Here is a 20686-nt window from a genome sequence, read left to right as displayed (position 1 = left end):
TTGCCCTCAGAGAAGGACAAAGAGCAGACATTGGTTTGCATTGATCATTCTTTCTTTTCCCATGTCCAGCAAAGACCCTGCACGTATTAGGTGCTTTATAAAAAATAAAGTTAGCTATTATTAGTGATAAAACATGATTGTTAGGACATAGCATTCAGAGGAAACTGGTTAATAATAAAACTTAAGGCACACTTCCATTTTAAAAGGATCCCAATTTCCTTTTATGGTATTCTACCATTTTTGTTAGTACACAATAAATTATATAATATTTGAATGCTTTTTTTGTTTTTAACCACACCATGCAGCTTGTGGGTTCTTAGTTCCCAGACCAGAGATTGAACCCAGGCCCTGATCAGTGAAAGCACAGAGGCCTAACCACTGAAGCGCCAGGGAATTCTCCATCTCTGCAGTCTTTTCTTATTTTTGAATAGTGATTATAAGATAAATGTAAATGCAAGCTGCAGACTTCGAATAATGTGTTTCTTAAGTTTGCTTTTTTTAGAGGAGACAAAAAATAGACTAAAATACCGGATCCAACTTGATACAGCCCTGGTAGGGTGGAGGAAGGTGGGACGCAGGGGAGAAAAAGAATGGCAGGAAGTGTCCTTAGCATCATCCCAGCTGAAAAGCAGAGTCGCAAGTAGGTTGCTGTCCCAGCATGGGTGCTTTTAAGTACACTCAATAGATATTTTGTTTTTAAAGGAGGAATGTTACTCCCCACACAGAACTTCACCAGGGATTCCCAAGAGAATTATCAGCCTTGCGGCTTCCCCACAGAACCTTTGTAAAAGCAAGCTGATTTCCCCAGTCTGCAGACTGATTGTGGGCTGCCCTGTTTTGCTGCCAGTTACTGGGTCTTTCCACTCATTTTTACCATTAATACAAGACAAAAAGGAACAAAGACAGCCAAGACTTTTAGCCCAAAGTACTTAAAAAAAAAAAAAAAAAAATATATATATATATATATATATATAATCAGTCTAGTTTCCCCTTAATTTTTTGACCACAGGGTGAGGCACGTGTGATTTTGGTACCCACCCCCCGCCCCAACCATAGGTCAGACCTGCGGCCCCCTGCACTGGAAGGGTGGAGCCTTAACCACTGGACCACCAGGGAAGCCCCTGGCTCGAAGTAGTCATACTTTTTAAAGCCAAATATAAAGTAGTTTGGGAACTAGCCAGTTGTTTTGCATTAGCCACTTATTCTTCAATTGGTGTAGGGAACAGTGTTAGTAATGCTTATTCAACCAATACCATCTTGCTTTATTTAATTTTTTACTTGTTTATGTAAAGGCTATAACCCATGAAGACAGAAACTGGTTCACAGCTCCATTCCCAATATTTAACACCACTTAACAGGTAGCCTGAATTCAGCAATTTGCTGAAAGGAGGTATAAGCTGGTTCTGTTCCAACTGATGGTGATACAGTGGTCAATGAGCGAACTAGCTCCCTGCCTTCCTGGAGCTTGTAATATTTTACTAGGGAGAGGCTGACAAGTGAGCAAACAAGTTCATTATTACTAATCCTGACAAATGTTATGGAGGAAACTGGGTGTCACCGTTAAGAATTCAGAGTCTAGTATAAAATAGATAATCCCCGAGGACCTACTGTGTACCATAGGGACCTCTACGTAATATTCTGTGATACTCTACATGGGGAAAGAACCTAAAAGAAACGGATATATTTATATGTATACCTGAATCACTTTGTTGTACACCTGAAGCTAACAGCACTGTAAATCAAACTATATGCCAACATAAAATAAAAATTAAAAAATTCAGGGAGTACTTCAGACTTCCTGGGTCTGAATTTTGGTTCTTGATCCAGAGCTCAGGCTAGGGTGAGGCAGGCAAGGCATGTGCCTCAGGCACCAGAACAACTCAGTGATTGCAATAGATATCATTTAACACAATATTTTAAAAAAAATCAAATTCATGTCAAAAAATGCCATGCTGAACCGGTTATCGAACTTTTAAATAAGACAGGACTGAGATGAGGGCGAGGCAAGTGAGGGGTGAATGCAAATGTTCTTTGCTTCTCCCTTTACAGAATGAAGTGTCGGTGGTACTGACTCTTATATATTAATTAGAAGTGAGAGAAGTAATCTTCTCTTCCCCCCAAATAAAGACTTGTGAACAGAGCAATTTCAAAAGAAGAAACAAACTAACCCCCCAAAACATAGGAAAAGCTCTTCAGCCAGATTAGTAATCAAAGAAACGCAAATTAAAATAACAATGAAATATCACCTTCCACTCTAAGATTTGCAAAAGTTGGGGAAGGCACAAATACTGCAAAGTGTACATTAGTTAACTTTTTGGAGGTAATAAATGAGACAATATACATTAACATTTTACATAAATAGTCCTTTTGACTTGTTAAGCTTATAGAATCTGCCCAAAGGAAATAAACAAATGAACAAAAAAACAAAAGCAAAACCCCAGACAATAACCCTTTAGAGCTTTGTGAAGATTAACTGTGAAGGGAATTCACGTCAGTTGCTGTCACCCAGGAAGCGCTCAGTAAATAGTACTTATTATTATTTTATTGTTTTCAACAGTGTTATCTGTCCTGTGGAAGTCCAGTGTGGAAGAACTACTCAAGCAATAATACCAAAATAATTCAGAAAACTGAGGGAGATAGTTACAGCCTTTCGTCAGACCTGAAACATCACCACTTGAAGATGTTCCATTATTATTTTATGGACTATGAAGAAAGAAAGAAAGGCCTCCTAGTATAATTGCAGGATGCCATCAATAGCAAAATGCAGGCTAATTTCAATTATGGTAGAATGTGAAAACTGCTGGGTCACCCAGACCCTGACAATGAAGCGTGAACGAGTGATTACAGATCATCCATTTCCAGATAACTGAGTATTGAAATAACCATTTTCTTGGAAATTTTGACTAACTCATAAAATCGAAATTCTAGGATCCCTGAGCACCTAGAATTCAGTGTTTATCAGTGATCACCAAATGAAAAAAATAACGAATGAATGAGAGACGGAAGAATTAAGGCTACAATTGGAAAGAGTCTCTGCTCATAAACAGCACTGGAAATTATGTAAAACAACAACAAATGTCCTAGAGAAAGGCAGATGGAAAGCTATAATGATACAAAAATAAGGAACACTTGGGTGGACATTTTCTTAATTAAAATAGCAGAGCCCGGGTAATCCCACCATGGATAACCTGGAATATTTTTAGAAAAACCTGACATCATTTTGACGCAATGAAGCTATATTAAAATATACCGAATTCCCGTCCTGTGTCTATCCTAGATAGGTAAATCAATAGTCACCATTTTTAGGAGGTGGATCTTAATTCATCTTGACTGATTTATGAATTCTGTACATATGGATGCCTGATCCTAACCCACTAATTTAATAAGTCCAATTTACAACATCAGAAAAATTTTTGGATGATTCCCACAGAGAGAATGTTCATTCTTTCCAAGGGATTGGGCTTGTTGTATTCAACTGAGGTAACTATCCATTGTTTAAACTATTACTATTTTCAGACATTTTATGAGAAAGGAGTCACACACATTTCTGTAACTAATGAATTATTATCCTGCTTAGAGTTAATTTTTCAGTCACTTTGCATAATTACATGAGCTAGCTTTCCCCAAGATGATGATGATTATTTTGGGGAGAGTGCAGGGGAATATTTTCATTGAAGTTTCTTTGGAATATTATCACATTCCACAGTGTGGCTTTGTTTAGTTTACCTGCGTTTGGTAAATATTACCACTGTGCCTTTGTATTTATGTTCTTTGGAAGAAAGGAGGGGAAAAATTATACCTTCCATGTTGAATTAAGAGTAGATAGACTTCTTTTTCCCCTTTTAAAAATATACGTATGTTGGCAGTTGAAAACAGGTGCTTATTCAGTTCATTCACGATATGAAAAAAAATCAATGTACGTTTGAAACTCCTCTTTCTTCAGAGCAGAAAATTGTAAAGGTTGAGCAAAACAGAAAACCGAGTCCTTTTCTAAATATAGCAACGTCACATGAGCACACTTGTCTTTGTACTCCGAACACTAAGGTATTAGACACGTTGCTTCATGGATGTGGCACACGATGACTTCAGGAAAGAGGGACGTGAGCAGCCAGCGCGGCACGGACGCTGGGCTTCTGTCTGTCCTTTTGGATTAAAGGACACAGACTTCAGGATGTTTGGGGGCGTCCCCACGGGAGTTCGGCGTATGGGTAGGCTTTCCCTCTGCGCTAGGAGAGCGGGTCTTCCACTTCCTTGGTTTTATTTTCATACCCCTTTTCACAGCGACTGATGTTTAAACACTTCTCACAGTAGATTTTTTTTTTTTTTTCCGTTTGCTTCTTTAACTGTGAGTTTTCAAACTGAGGCTAATTCAGTCTTGCTGATTATCAAGGTCATTCATGCCAACATTACATAGTTCTCAGTATCAACCCCCTGTAGTTCATCTCTGAAGGTGGTGTTTTGCTTGTTTTATTTTCAAAGGCTTCTTTATAGAGTGATTTGGGCAGGGATCCTTCAAGTTTTTAGGGCTTTCAATGTTCTGTTTTTATATTTTTATCCTTAAAGAGCATGTGGCAGGTTCATTGCATTTCTGGAAAAGCTCCATGAAAGGTTAAATTGGGAAGGAGAAATTCAAGAGCTACTGTGGCATTTACAGGTGTTCATCAGCAAACAAACATTCTTAAAATGCCATTTCTATTTTGCAGCAGGTAGATCTTTCCAGCCAGCCAAGGGTTTGCAAAGCCATGGTTGAAAAGGAGCTAATACTTTCTTTTAGAGGAGTGGGCGGGGAACTGATACACACTACCGTGGAGAGGTCTACCCAGGACTGGGGGAGAGCAGTGGTTCTCACACTGCTGTCAGCGCTTCCAGGGAAACATTTCTCCCTTTGCCCTCCAGGCCCACAGAGGGAAGGAGCAGAAGGAAGTAACTCCGATTGTCTCATACTTGAAGGAAACAGAGGCCTCAGCTGGTTGCTAAAAATTCAATTAAAAAAAAAAATGTAGCTCCAGCATATAGCACATGTGGGCCAGAACTGAGAATCTGGCTTTAGAAATCTGGAGTTTCTCCTTGGAAGTTACCACTGTTCCCTTGACTTGGCTTTAAACGTGTTTGATGATGATATCCTTTGGTTTGTTTCGGATGCCCCTTATGAAATCCATTTTTTCATAAACCTTTTACTACATAGTGATTTTTTTAAAACCAACTGCAATTCATTTAGGTATTATTATATAATTAAAATTATTTTTTCAAACTGTGTATTCTCAACAGATATATCAAAAGAGTCCAAATTTCTTTAAACACCCCTCTTTTCAAAACAACCCTCCAGAAGGCTAGATTAAAAGCTGTGTTGGTCTCTATGACCTTTACTTGTCTTAAAAAAAAAAAAAAAACTACTTTTTTGGAATGTCCCTTACAAAACGATAAATCATAACTTTATCAACTTCCCCAGAGGCTTTCAGAACCAAAGAAAAAAGTTCAGCGAAGATCAACTGCTCTGGAAATTCATCCTAAGAGGTAGCACTCCCCTCTGTGTATTCTGTTCACAGTACTACTGCATTTAAACAACGAACCCAGAAACCTGGCTCTCCTTTTTGAAGATCCTGGGTCAGAAGAGAAAGGCAGACACCAAGCAGAGCTCAGGGATTACCCAGCTTTGGGTTTTATTTCCTTAATTGCTGAACTGAAGGCGCTACGTGGGGAGCGCTCAAGAGTTAAAGAGTTTCAAAGTTAAGGAAGCAGTAAACTCATTTGCAAGGGCTGGCATCCCAAATTTCTCCTGCTTCTAAATATGGACGCTTCCTTTGTTTCCCACTGCCCATGCAGTTAGCATTCTCCCAGTCTAGGCAGGGCAGGGCTGTCTCTGCCGCCCCCTTCTTTCTTTCAGTAATCCAAGCTCCTGGAGAGGGCCTTAATACTCAAGAGTATTTCCTCATTTACTTTGTAAAATGTCAAACATATCAAGAAGGGAAAGGGTTCCTCCAATAACATTATCTCTGGACACTGTCTGCCTCTTCTTAAAACCTCCCTGAATTCTATTCATGACTTCATTTCTTTCTTCTTTTTTTTTTTTAATTAAATTTTTGACCTCGCCATGTGGCATCTTAGTTCCCTGACCAAGTATCGAACCCGTTCCCCTGGCATTAGGACCAGTCTTCACCACTGGACTGCCTGGGAAGTCCCTTCATTTCTGATTAATCACTTGGCTCTCAAGATTATTCAGGAACCACACTCCACCGGCAGTGATCTATCTTTAGGAAGTGAACTCACTAAAATTCATTGTTTTGTTACTTGAGTTTGCCCAAGCTGCTACATTTTTCTTTTCTAATAAAATCTAGAGAGATTTCAATCTTTGCGATAAAACTAGGAGGATTAAAAACACTCCACTATTTTCCCATATCTCTAATCAATTTCACTGTGTCACAAAAGTGGAGAATTTTAAATCTCCAGCATATCTGGCTTCCCCTTTTTTTTTTCTTATATAGTTAGTAGGTCAAAAAACCCACATGCAATAATAGGAAGTGAACATATTAGACATTTGTTTTTAAAATTCTGTCATATATAAGTAGTTTTAAATCTGAAGCTTCAAAACTTGGTCCCTATTTCTTTGAAGTATATACTTTCACATACACATATATATTTATATATGTTCATACACTCATAAACACTTAGGCTCAGTGAGATTGTTGAGAAAGTAAAGCAGGAATCAAGATACCCAAACCATAGCACTTGAGAGTCAGAAATCACACAGTTTTGTTTATTCCACCTGTGATTATTAAAGGGAAATTTAGACTGAGAAAGGCTATTTAGCATGCTCTGGTGCCTTTGGACGCAGGCTCTGGGTTTACCGTATGTTCTGTACTGCACCTGAAGGGGCTCCGTTTTCTCATCTGTAAAGTGGATCCATTGGGAGACATGATTGTCAGTTATTTAAATGTATCTGATTTTGAGAGCTAGGGTTTGGATCATGCAAGACAGGACATCCAGGTCTCTGGGTGACTTGACAGCTCCACTTTTCCACCATGAATCAGTTTATTTATTACTATTTTTAAAAAATATTTATTTGGCTGCACTGGGGCTTAATTGCTGCATGTGGGATCTAGTTCCCTGACTAGGTCCTGAACCAGGCCCCTGCACTGGGAGCACAGAGCCGTAGCCACTGGGCCACCAGCGGAGTCCCCAGTCAGTTTATTTTTGCCCTGGTCAGGCATTAGCCAGCTTTCACTAAAAGGCTGGGTTCTGGCAGCTGGGGTTTCCTGCCCATTTTCTATAGTTTCACCAGCTTTTGACTCAGAAGAATCCAGTTAGAGTCGATCCCTTTAGTGCGAGTAGCAGCAGATACCAGAATATCCAGAATTGTTAGAACCTCATTTCCGGCTTCACCCCGCCTCCCTGTCTCTGTTTTGCATAGTTTTCATCTTCGCCAGAATGGGTCCCTTGTCTTTTGGGAATTTCCTCAACCACTCATCATTTCAGGCTGAACATGAATGATTTATCCAGCAAGAGTTATTAAAATTGACTGTGGTCTCTGAAGGAGGGATAGTTTGTCAAACCTCCATCCTCAGAATAACTGAATATATTTTGCATGACCTGTGATTAATGCAAGGTAATTTCAGAGGATGGCTTTTACTAATTAATAAATCAATCACATTGACTCATCTTGGTAGACCAAACTTTAAAAGTTCATTACTGACTCGTTCAAAACCAGGATCTCATACATACGTAGGTCAGTGGTTTAATGTAATTCCTCTTAAGAAAGCAAGCAGATTGAGTAATATTGTAATTCAGAAACACGTTGCTCAACGTGCGTCTTCTGAGCACATGCCTGAGAACGGGGACCGGCAGAACACAGGCAGTGCACGGCCGGCCGGCCGACCACGGTCCTGCTTCTCGGCTGACTCCACGCTTGCAGCCAAACTCGCAGCATTATTAAGAATTTGGAAAGGTCACAGGGAATTCTCTCACTACCCATAGAGGGACTGCTGAAGCATCTGAAAGCACCTGATTCACTTAAAACAACAAGATAAAACCTGAGCTGTTACAACATGTCTAAAACTCGACGGGGCTCATGAAGCACACGCAGGCGAACCTTCCTTTCTTCTGCCCACAGAGAAGCTCAGCTATGTAAAAGCCACTGGAGTCATGGTTTCAAGAAAAGAAAATGGTTTGTGTTTTTCTTATCATGGTGGAAGGGAGACACACACGGCTTAACAGTTAACAGCAAGAAGGAGCCTTTCAAAGACTTCCCCCTCCTCCCCCAGCTAATTTCAGGGGACTCTGTTCCAGGTAAATACATACACACCTAGAAACTTTCAGTAACCAAGCCCAAACCAAACAGTAATTCCATTCTTGTGTAAATTCAACCCAAGATGGCTTTCTCAGAGTGTATCTTCTGTGTTCTGTTACTAGAGTATTTGAACAATTTCTCCACAGAGGAACAGGTATTTATTGAATGCTATACAAAAGGAGGCAGCTCGGTCCGGCCCTGGAGGGGTTTAGGCCACAGGGAGCACTGCAGGCGTGGCCTCCCTGCCCTTGCAGAAGGCTCAGTGAAGGGGACTGCAGGGACTCCGGGCCTGGGTCCCTCAGGCTTCTCCCAAGACAGAGGAAAGAAGGTGAAAATAGCTCCCCGAGGGGCAGGGGGAGGAGTGGAGGGAGGAGGGAATTTAGAAGGATCCGGAGCCTCAAGAGCATTTCTCTACGCCTACCCCTTAATAGCTGTGGCACATATAATTTTTCTCCTTTGGAATGCAGATACGGTATTCACAGCCAGTCAGGCCTTCCGAGTGCATTGACACGTAGTCAGTCAGGATTTTTTTTTTGGGGGGGAGGGGTGAGGGCAGAGAAAAGAGGGAGAGAGAAGAAAAGGCATTGTTTTTTTCAATTAAGGAGGGATAAATGGAGTAACAATAACATAATGGTAACGATGAGAATTGTTCATTAGTATGGATGTTTGTGAAGTGCAGGTCTGGGCTAAGAAGCGCTTTCTAGTCTTACTGCCTGAACTGTCTAGTTAGGTAAACCTCACCCTCGCTGCCCCTCCCTGTTCCCTGAAATCCTTTAGTCACCTTTCCTGAGGGCATGGGATGTTTTTCCTCCTTTAAACTCCTCTTCTTGCTAAGGGCCCTTTAGGTAAGACAGGTGCACCGTCCAGGGTGAAATTGTGAGGTTTCCAGTTCAGATGTGATAAGGAGAAAAAGAGCTGGATTTTCTTATGGCAGCAGGTACAGCCTGTGACATCTGAAGCAGTCATAGCCACTCTCCACAGGAATCCCCATTCTGCCACTCAAGCTGTGTGACCTCAGGGGAAACCTCTCTACACCTCAGTTTTGCCATCTATAAAATGGGTATAATGATAGCATCGAGCCTTGGCATCATTACGAGAACCAAGTATCTTAGCGCCTGTGTTTGGCACAGAGTAAGCTCCAAGTGAAGGGCGGCCATGGTTTTGTGGTTGCTTGGGGTTGTCCGTTAAGAAACTACCCAGTGATGGTAATCTTCTTCAGCCTGGAATTGGATGAGCTAATAACTGTCTAAGAAAGCATTAAAAGTCAGTCATTCTTGAGAAAATTTCTCTCTTTGATATCATGGTTTATCTACTACAGAAGCTTCTAAAAGCTAAATTAAATTCTAAAAGAGCTCATTTTTAGATTAGAAATTCTATACACTTGAACCTGTCTTGTCCCCTAAGAATAGAGTAATTCCATGATAAAAGGAAACAAGTTCCCCCACTATTTTTTACAGTGGGCATTGAACATATACTGGTGGGCTGCCGTCTACGGGACACGACTGAAGCGACTCAGCAGCAGCAGCACATCCAGCAAACAGGTAAGGGAAAGTAATACTTTTGGGTGTAAATAGAAGATCTGGAGTGATTTTGGCAATTCATTTGTTTCCTTAGAAGTAGACTTTCAGGCCAAATGATGAGTAACAGTGCCTAAATTTTTTAAAAGTCTGCTCTCTACCTGTAATTACATGTTTTTATTCTTCTTAAAATTTCTTTTCTTGGCATATAGTTGACTTATAATGTTGTATAAATTGCTGCTGCACAGCAACGTGAGTTATACATATATATTCTTTTTCATATTCTTTTCCAAAGTGGTTTATTATAGGATATTGGACACAGTTGCCTGGTTTTATCCTTGATGTTGTTTATATGTGGGTTCCCTCATTTCTTTTACTCACACCTGATGAACTGTCTTAAATTTGATTGAACTTTGCAAAGAACCAGTGATTGATCTTTTTTTGGTCACAGGTTCCTGCTTTCAGGTTCACTAATTCCTCCTCCTACGTAGATTCATAGATAATATCCATATCTATAAGATCTGGAAACTAAAGAGCAAATTAGAACAGCACTTGGTAGAGTGGAGACCAGGAAGCTAAAACTGGAAAATGCCCCACAGATGATTCCAACGCTAACAGAAAGGTGGTGTGTTTTTTTTTGTTTGTTGTTTGCTTGGAGATTTTAGAAGAATGTATTATTTTACAAGAATGTATGCAGATTTTACTTGAATAATTAAAAATACAAATAAGAACACTGCAAAGAGAACACCCCAGGTTTCCTTGACCATCTGCCGCCCGCGGGGCTGACCTTCCAGGTCCCAGGAACAGAGAGCAGAGCGCTGAGTCGGAGGGGGTCTGCGGGGCACCGGGCAAGAGGAAACGGGGGGTGCAGGGAGGTGGGGGCGACTCCCGCTGCTTTCTGAGGGCGCCTTGCTCTCATTTTCTGCCTCCCCCACCCACGGATTTCCCCAGTGTGCAGAGACGGCAGGTCTTTTTAAGTCGGTGAGAGAGAGAGAAAAAGGGAGGGACCACGTGACTTTCTGGAACGCAGACTCACTTCTTGATTTTGATCCTCACTGGCGCGCTGGCTCCAAAATGTCTTGCCCGAAATCGGAAAAGGTCCTGCCCCCCTGGAAAGGCTCCCGTCTTCAGTTCACACGAACCGACCCTTTGATCCTCCCTCGTTTTGCTCTTAAATTTGCTTCTCTTTCCAATCGAATAATCTGTCTCTCCTTCTGAGAAAAGCTTTCTAGATGTGATTCCCCTTGGGAAGGGAAGACTTTAAAGTCCTCCTCGGGCGCATCCTTTCTGGAAGGGAGAGGGTGGAAAGAGGCCACGGGGCCGAGAGCGCTTTCGGAGTTCCTCCCCAAGCACCCCGCCTTCCCGCCCGGAGTCTCGGCTTGAACCCTGGCCGCTGGGAGGCATCGCGGCGCAGCGCGGTGGCTCGGGGCACCCCCTGCCCCCGGGCAGCGCCCGGACTTCAGTCTTTGGAGCCTGGGGCCCCGTGAATGTGGCGGTGGGCAAAGCAGAAAGCAAGTCTGTTTGCTTCTGAGTAAAGCCGGCTTCCGTGGGAGAGAGACAGGCTCTGAGTTAGCAAGAATTCTGCCATTTATCTCGTCCTCCTCGCCTAGGATTTCAAGGCAGGAACTGCCCAAATCCAGGGTGCTCATTTCCCGGGGGCTCGGTTGCAGACTTCCGGGGTTTGTGGGCTGGTCCCTTACTCTTCTCTGCAGCATCTTGCCGACGGGCCAGGTCGCGGCACCTGCCCCGCAGTGGCCAAAAGCACCTAGAACAGTTCAAGCCTCTCAGTGAGAAATGAGATGTTTGTACATGAAGTGACCTTTAATTGTGTCTGAGGAACTCATGTCAGATCAACATGTGGTCTCAGTTACTCTGCAGAGGCTATTACATTTCAAGCTGTTTTGTGTTCCTTTTCAGCATTTAAATGAAGTATTTTCTCTTTCATATATTTGATGTGGCTCAAAGAAGTTTGGTTTTCTTTTCCTCCCTTTTCCTCATAGATTGTATTGTTTGATTAGATCTTTTTAAGTCAGATCACAGATGGCTTTTCTTTCTTTAGGAGGGATCTTTTCTTAAAACAAATCAATAGAACAGATTCCACAGGAAAGACTCATTTTATTTGAACGGTTTTGAAACGGGAGAAGATTTAAATGGGCGTGAAGAAATGTTTTTGCTTCTGTATTATATTTATCTGTCAAACAGTTTGAAGGAAGTAAATACTTGGAAAGGGGGCTTCCCAGGTAGCGCTGGTGGTAAAGAACCTGCTTGCCAACGCGGGCGACTCAAGAGATGCAGGTTGGATCCCTGGTTGGGAAGACTCCTGGGAGGAGGAAATGGTAACCCACTCCAGTATTCTGAGAATGCAAACTTGCGATTTACTGTGGAAAGGCTTTTGGTCTTGGCTGGACAGATGCACCATTATAGAAAACAATCTACTTCACCTGTGATCTGAGAGCACCAAAGAGCTAGTGGTTCTGCCCTGCCTCTCCCTATTCCTGCCCTTCGTGTGGAGATGCCGACCTTAGCTTGTGCTGTCCCACCTGGAGTGTCCTTCCTGCGCCTCTGATGTTTGAATCTTTCAATGCTGTCTATTTTCTCGCGCTCTGCCTCAGCTGTGGCGTGCAGCTGTTCCATCTTCGCTGTGCTGTGTGAGATCTAGCTCTGCGACCAGGGATCGAACCCTGGCTTCCTGCATTGGAGTGGGGAGTCAGCCACTGGACACCAGGGACGTGGAAGCCACGGGAGCCTCCAGGCCTCTTTGATGGACAGACTTCTTCCTGTATTTAGAAAGGGGTTTAGAAAGCATCTGTGTCCCTGCAGCAACTCCATAGCGGTTGCTCTATCAAGGGCCCTCAGGCCTGTATTGAAACAGTTTCTTTTGGCTCCTCCTTACAGGCAGGAAGTGCGCTGTCCTCCTTTACTCCTCCCTCCCCTCGCTTGTTGGAGCCCAACATCTGTCAATCTGAAATGAACAAAGACAGAAATGTGGTCCCTATTTGCTTTGCTATGAAAAAAGGTGGCTAGAGGTTTATTGGGAGTGTTTGGCAGTCATGCAGTAAATGCCACCTGTCTAATGTCACCGATGGGCTGTATGTTGTTGTATAGCCGCTAAGTTGTGTCTGACTGCAGCCCGCCGGGCTCCTCTGTCCATGGGATTTCCCAGGAGTGGGTAGCCATTCCCTTATCCAGGGGATCTTCCTGAGCCAGGGATTGAACCCCAATTTCCTGCATAGCAGGCGGATGTCTTTACCGCTGAGCCACCAGGGAAGCCCATAATGTACTATATGGATGCTCATATATAATATATGATCTCAAATGATATATATAATGATCTCAAATGATATTATTATTCTTTTTTAAAAAAAATTTAATTGAGAGAGTAGCACTGGATACCTACGTGACCTTGTACAAAATAGATAGCTAGTAGAAAGTTGCTACAAAGCACAGAGAGCTCAGCGCGGTGCTCTGTGAAGACCTAGAGGGTAGAGGGAGGTGGTGGGGCTGGGAAGGAGGCCCAGGAGGGGGCAACACGTGTGTGCCTGTGGCCGATTCACGTTGATGAACGGCAGAAACCAACGCAACCCTGTAACGCGATTATCCTCCAATTTAAAAAAAAGAAAAAAAATGTTAAATGAATTATTGCTGTCTTTATGTATTAATTTTATTTTTCTCATTCAGTTGCACCACTGGGCATGTGGGATCTTAGTTCCCTGGTCTGGGATCAAGTCTGCGTTCCCCGTATGGCTAGTGTGGAGTCTCTACCCCGGACCACCAGGGGAGTCCCCAGTGGCATCTGCTGCTCTTACTTGCTGTCTCAGTTAATCTGTCTCTTCAGCTTACAATGTCCACTCCATGAGGGCAGGGTTTTTATCTAGTTTTCTTCACTACTGTGGCCCCAGCGTTCAGAACAACGCCTGAGACAGCAATAGCTCAAAATTATTTTGCTGAATAAACAAAGCAGTCTATACACCATTCCCACTCCCAAGCTTTCAGTCATGATGATGAGGGGAAATAGAGATAGTCGTCCAAATAATTCAAATCAAAGATGACTAAATAAGCCCGGGGGTTGTAATGTGACTATAGTTAATGACACCCTATTTGAAAGATGCTAAGAGAGCAGATCTTAGAAGTTCTCATTATGAGAAAAAAACCTGTGTAACTATCTGGTGATGGATGTTACCTAGACTTATTGTGCTGATCATTTTGCAATGTATACAGATATATACCTGAAACTAATATAGTATTATATGTCAGTTATAACTCAATTTACAAAAAAGAGAGAAGACTTTCTTTTGAGCCGTCAGCACTCCAGGACCTCACTTACGTGGGTGGGTTTTTACAATTCACCAGTTGCAGCGATTGTGAAGTCTAGCCTTAGGCATCCAAGCAGTGCATCACGTGGTAGATGCCACTCCGAAGCTCAAAACAATATGTTCTTTATTCTTTCACACACGCACACACACACACACACACACACACACACAAGACATCCAGGAAATTCTGTAAAATATTTCCAGAAAATGCATCATTTGGTGTCGTGAAGAACTGCGTCAAAGAGTAGGTGCTTAATAGAACTTTCTTGACTTGGCCCTCACCAAGGAAATGTAAAAAGTCAGAGCATTTTGGGTATAGAACACCAGCTCCATAATGCCAGGACCAACCAAGTTATGTTCTCTTCTGTATCCCACACTCCTGGCAGGGTGCCTGACACGTAGCAGGGGATGGGAGCTATGTTAATGAACAGATGGATGAATGAATGAATGAATGGTGTCCATACATCTCAGCTACCGTGATATAGACTGAACTTTAGGCACCAGTTGAGATCATGAAAAGTTGTGGGAGAAATTTCCCCTGCATGTGCAGTGTAGTGGACGGATAGCTAGCCATTTAATCTGGAGATCAGCTGGCCATTTGTATGCCCAATTAAACTTTCCAACCACAGCTTTGCTTGCGTGCATATTGCCCCTGTAATTAACCATGTGTATAAAATGCATTAGGCTTTTGTAATAGGAGAAACAATAAGGAAATATATATACCTGTAGAAGACAGGTGAGCATCCAAGGAATTCTAGGACTGAGCAACAACAGAAAATATGAAAGCGATTAGGCAATGTTTTTCCTTCTTTAGAGCATAAGGCGTCTGAGAGCAGATCCAAGCTTTGCCCAAAAAACAAACAAAAAAGTAAAGTTAAGAAAACAGTTTTAAGGCCAATGCTAGGTCTGGACAGCTAAATATCTTTACTCAGTGTAACAATTATCAAATTATTAAACAATTTTTCTGTCTAATGAACCACTCCAAAATGTAGTGGCTTAAATCAACTAAAAAAAAAATTATGACTTTTTTTTTAAGAGCAATTTTAGATTCACAGCAAAATTGAGAGAAAGGTAGAGCTATTTCCCCCAAACCTCTGGCTTTCTTATATGCACAACCTCTTCCAGCCATTTTTTTCTAGATCCTATTCTTTTCTGTGAAACTCTATCCAAGTACAGCGTCTCAGGCGTTTGCAGTCAGCAGGCCGGGCTGGCTGACGCAGGGAGCACCCCTTGCGGGCCTGCTGGCCATCCCCCTGGACGGCGTGGGCGTCCTCAGCCCAGCCGGCTTGTCTTCGTCTCAGGTGGCCTTCCATCCCCCAGCAGGACAGCCCGGCTTCCTCACCTGACGGTCTCAAAGAGTGAAATACGTAAAGCGCTGGGACTTCCCTGGCGATCCGGTGGCTAAGACCCTGCATTCCCAAAGCAGGGCACCTGGGTTCCATCCCTGGTCAGGCAGCTAGGTCCCACCCGCCACAATGGAGAGTTTGAAGGCCTCAACGAAAGATCCCGCACGCTGCAACTTAGGCCAGCTGCAGCCAAATAAACACATGAAATGCATTTTTTTTTTTTTTTAAAGAAAAATATAACACAAAGTGCCTTGAGGGCTCGTCTCAGGCCCTGTGCCACAACTCTGAGACTTGAAGACAACAATAAGAGTGTTACCGTGGGGGAAAACAAAGTCAAAACTAAGGCGCACAGTCAATAAATGGACTTAATGTGGCAGATGTAGGCGACTGAATAAGAACACAGGAGAGGTGAGACCCGTGCCAGGACTGTCAGGTTTAGCCAAGCAGTGCTGTTACTAGCACGCAGCAGTTGGGCTATACTCACACTACAAAGTTATTTGCTGTTTGTCTGCAAGTCAGATTTACCGGGGCATCCTGTGCTTTTTCTGGCTTCCACTGCTAACGCCCATGCTGTGGCTCTCCAGTTTTCCGCCAGGAAAAGGACCAAATCAGAGAGTGGGGAGTCAGAGTCAACTGTATGTTAGATAACAGTAAGGCTTGCATTCTTTCTTTTTCTTTCTTTAATAAAAGAAGCAGATAGAAAGTGTTGATACTTCCTTCTGCTCCCCTAGTGGGTCACCGGGCACCAACACCTCTCCTCTTTGGAGATCTGCTACCCGCGACGCTCCTCATGCTGGCAATCACTGCTTACTGGGTTCTATAATCTCCAGGGCTAACTGTGCATTCCTCACATATGACACAACCTTGAGCAAATATTTTCAGTCTCTCAGTCTCCTCATCTGTGAAACGGAGCTAATAACAGCACCCACCTCTTCCAGCCGTATGAGGATCATACGTAGAGCACGCGAGAAAGGCTGGACACGGCGCCAGAGACGGAGGACGTCTCCTCCCCGAGGAGGCCGGTTACACGTTAGCTGTTACTATCATTGCTCTCATTGTTTTTGGCGGTCATGGTTGGTCTGATTCCAGTATGAGAAAAATGGTCATAGCACTAAAAAAAAGAATCTTAAAACGTTTTTTAAACTCCATATCTGTTTCAAAAAATTATATCTAATGCAAAGTCCCTAGAATTGGTATTCTCAAGATAGTGGGACTTTAGTTACATTTCGAACTTAGCGTTAAAGTAGAGCTCTGAGAGCAAATTTATGTATATACACGTCTGCATACACAGCCCACAGCCTTGAGGATGTAGATTAGATCCTTGAAGTCTGTCAGGAAGACTCTCAGCTAACTGGAGATATTGGGGGATTGGCATATGGCAATAAAAATGTCAAGTGACACCTGGGCCGGGATCACTGTGTGACCCTGTGCAAACCACTAAGCCCTCCTGAGGGTTGGTTTTCACATCTCACCTTTTCCTAAGATTTGAGAGAGCCATAGGAGTGCAACTTCCATGCATAAAAGAAATTAGCTACAAGGGTATATTATATGGCACAGGGGATGTGGCCAATATTTTATAATAACTGTAAATGGACTGTAACTTTTAAAAGTTGTGAATCACTATATTGTGCACCTAAAATTATGTAACAATTGTAAATCAACTGTATCTTCATTAAATAAATAAATATAAAAAAAGGTGTTGTGTATAAAAAGACTTGCATGAACGCCGTCTGTATAAGCACATTCTTCTAAAGGCCAGTGTGCCACTCACACTCCATCCGTTGTGCCCAGGAAGCACTTGCCGCTTTTGTGGCTGGATGGTGTCAATCCATTTGCAGGCCCCAAAAGGGTACATTAAAATTATTTCCAAGTTTATGGTTGAAAACACCTTACGTAACCTTCAATGCTGACCTTTTTTAATTGACAAAGTTTTGAAGACAGTCACTCTGAGGATTGTGGGAACCTTGCTTCTGTGGGTTGAGTATAGCATTCACAGTGTTGGACATAATACTAGCTTCTAACAGGTGCTCAAGATACAGGTGTAAATGAAAGGAAGAATAAAGGAATGGGATGTCCTGGGGAAATGGGTCTGCTTCCGCTGAGATGCATACTGGGGTTATTTCACTCTCGAGGGGTGTTCAGACCTGTTCTCTATTCAGAGCCGGTTCTTCAGCGGATGGAAGTCCAGTCTAGCCCAGAGAACCACTCCCTTAAATCAAGCATTTACCAAAAGTATAATCATAGTTACCAGTGGAGATTTTGCTTTCTCTCTGATCCGTTAAAATATTTTCTGGTGAGTAGTTTGCACTGTTGGGTCAGATGACCTGGATTTTCCTGCTTGACCCCTGTTCTCGGCCGTGTGGCTCTGTGCGACTTTCTTCACTGTCCTGAGCCTCCATTTTCTCATCTGTAAATGAGGGAGCCAAGAGGATTGAGCTCGCTGAATTACTGTAATTACAAGGATAGTTACACTTGCATAACATTCATTTGTGCTTATTCTATGTCATAGGGCTTCCCAGGTGGCTCAGTGGTAAAGAATCTGCCTGCCAATGCAGGAGACACAGGACATGCAGGTTCGATCCCCAGATCGGGAAGATCCCCCGGAGAAGGAAATGGCAACTCACTCCAGTATTCTTGCCTGGAGGATCCCATGGACAGAGGAGCCTGGCAAGCTGCAGTTCATGGGGTCACAAAGAGTCAGACACGACTGGGAGACGGAGCATGAACACACATTCTATGTCAGGCATTTCCTAATCATCACCCCCAGAATCCATCAAGGAAGGTAAATTAAGTCATACAAATATATCACACCCAACCCAATAAAGTTTTTCCACTGTGAGTAACAGAGTTTTATATATATATACGTATCTTTCATTCTTTCTGAATTTTTGCACACTACTGGTCTAAGGGAAGTGGGATGAAAGACTAAAAGAACAGCAGTAAGAAACAGTCGTGGAAAATCAAAGAAAAAAGTTTTTTTAAAGCAAGGATGTTGCTGTTGTTGTTCAGTCACTAAGTCACGTCTCTCTGTGAGCCCGTGGATTGTATGTAACCTGCCAGGTTCCCGAGTCCATGGGCTCACCCAGGCAAGAATACTGGAGAGGATTCCCAGTTCCTTCTCCAGGGGATCTTCCCGACTCAGGGATCAAACCCGCACTCTCGAGTCTCCTGCATTGGCAGGCGGGTTCTTTACCACTGAGCCTCCAGGGAAGCCCAAAGCCAGGATGACTAACACATTATTATCCTTTCGGTTCAGCTCAGTCGCTCAGTCGTGTCCAACTCTTTGTACCCCATGGACTTCAGCACGCCAGGCCTTCCTGTCCATCACCAACTCCCGGAGTTCACTCAAACTCATGTCCATTGAATCAGTGATGCCATCCAACCATCTCATCCTCTGGCGTCCCCTTCTCCTCCTGCCCTCAATCTTTCCCAGCATCAGGGTCTTTTCAAATGAGTCAGCTCTTCGAATCAGGTGGCCAAAGTACTTGAGTTTCAGATTCAACATCAGTCCTTCCAATGAACAGCCAGGACTGACCTCCTTTAGGATGGACTGGTTGGATCTCCTTGCAGTCCAAGGGACTCTTAAGAGTCTTCTCCAACACCACAGTTCAAACCCATCAATTCTTCACTGCTCAGCTTTCCTTATGGTCCATCTCTCACATTCATACATGACTACTGGAAAAACCATAGCCTTGACTAGATGGACCTTTGTTGGCAAAGTAATGTCTCTGCTTTTTAATATGCTGTCTATGTTGGTCATAACTTTCCTTCCAAGGAGTAAGCGTCTTTTAATTTCATGGCTGCAGTCACCATCTGCAGTGATTTTGGAGCCCTGTTTAGCTTATTTGTATCATCACCATTTTACAGATGAGAAAATTGAGGCCAGTTAAACGGTGGAGTGGAGAAGGCGATGGCACCCAACTCCAGTACTCTTGCCTGGAAAATCCCATGGAGGGAGGAGCCTGGTAGGCTGCAGTCCATGGGGTCAATAAGTCGGAAACGACTGAGCAACTTCACTTTCACTTTTCACTTTCATGCATTGGAGGAGCAAATGGCAACCCACTCCGGTGTTCTTGCTTGGAGAATCCCAGGGACGGGGGAGCCTGGTGGGCTGCTGTCTATGGCGTCGCACAGAGTCAGACACGACTGAAGCGACTTAGCAGCAGCATGTTGGTCATAACTTTTCTTGCATCTTTTAATTTCATGGAGTAAGCGTCTTTTAATTTCATGGCTGTAGTCACTATCTGCAGTGATTTTGGAGCCCCAAAAAATAAAGTCAGCTGCTGTTTCCACTTATCTCCATCTATTTACCATGAAGTGATGGGATCAGATGCCATGATCTTTGTTTTCTGAATGTTGAGCTTTAAGCCACCTTTTTCACTCTCCTCTTTTACTTTCATCAAGAGGCTCTTTAGTTCTTCGCTTTCTGCCATAAGGGTGGTGTCATCTGCATATCTGAGGTTATTGGTATTTCTCCCAGCAATCTTGATTCCAGCTTGTGCTTCCTCCAGCCCAGCGTTTCTCATGATGTACTCTGCATATAAGTTAAATAAGCACAGTGATAATATACAGCCTTGACGAACTCCTTTTCCTATTTGGAACCAGTCTGTGGTTCCATGTCCAGTTCTAACTGTTGCTTCCTGACCTACATACAAATTTCTCAAGAGACAGGTCAGGTGGTCTGGTATTCCCATCTCTTTCAGAATTTTCCATAGTTTATTGTGATCCACACAGTCAAAGGCTTTGGCATAGTCAATAAAGCAGAAATAGATGTTTTTCTGGAACTCTCTTCCTTTTTCGATAATCCAGCGGATGTTGGCAATTTGATCTCTGATTTCTCTGCGTTTAGAAGAACTAAAAAAGATTATTATCCTTTAGAAGAACTTAGTTATTCTTTGGGGGAGGGACAAGTTCCACAGTCAATAAATTCAAGAAACACAATCTCCTCCCTTTGAAAATCCACCGCACATGTTTACATAGTAAAGGCACTAAGAAGTTCTGTAGGAAAGAAAACGTTGGTGTTCTGTAACCCAGCATTTCCTACGCTGATTGGCCACAGACATTTCTGTTGTTGCTTTATGTCTTCTATCACTTATTAACACCGTGGAGCACAGTCTGGAAGCTCTAGCCTATTGCTGCGTCTACAGGAAATCCAAGCAAACATGAGGTTTGCTCACAAGGATCAGAACACAACCCCAGGAGCACTGTTGGAGGAAGGCAAACGAT

General features: G+C 43.0%; 1 long non-coding RNA gene across 1 annotated transcript; it reads left to right on the top strand.

The window, feature by feature from the left end:
* The first annotated feature begins 4089 nt into the window (after positions 1 to 4089).
* LOC147359961 (uncharacterized) lies at positions 4090 to 18300 on the top strand. Its single transcript, XR_015138823.1, has 3 exons — positions 4090 to 8283; positions 9742 to 9825; positions 17970 to 18300. It is a non-coding gene; the product is annotated as an uncharacterized LOC147359961 (long non-coding RNA).
* The last annotated feature ends 2386 nt before the right edge of the window (positions 18301 to 20686 follow it).

Source organism: Bos grunniens, chromosome 13 (genome assembly GCF_055505025.1).
Source record: "Bos grunniens cultivar Pamir isolate PY7600 chromosome 13, Bosgru_T2T1.0, whole genome shotgun sequence".
In the NCBI taxonomy this organism is placed as follows: domain Eukaryota; kingdom Metazoa; phylum Chordata; class Mammalia; order Artiodactyla; family Bovidae; genus Bos; species Bos grunniens.
This window is presented reverse-complemented; position numbering and strand designations above follow the sequence as displayed.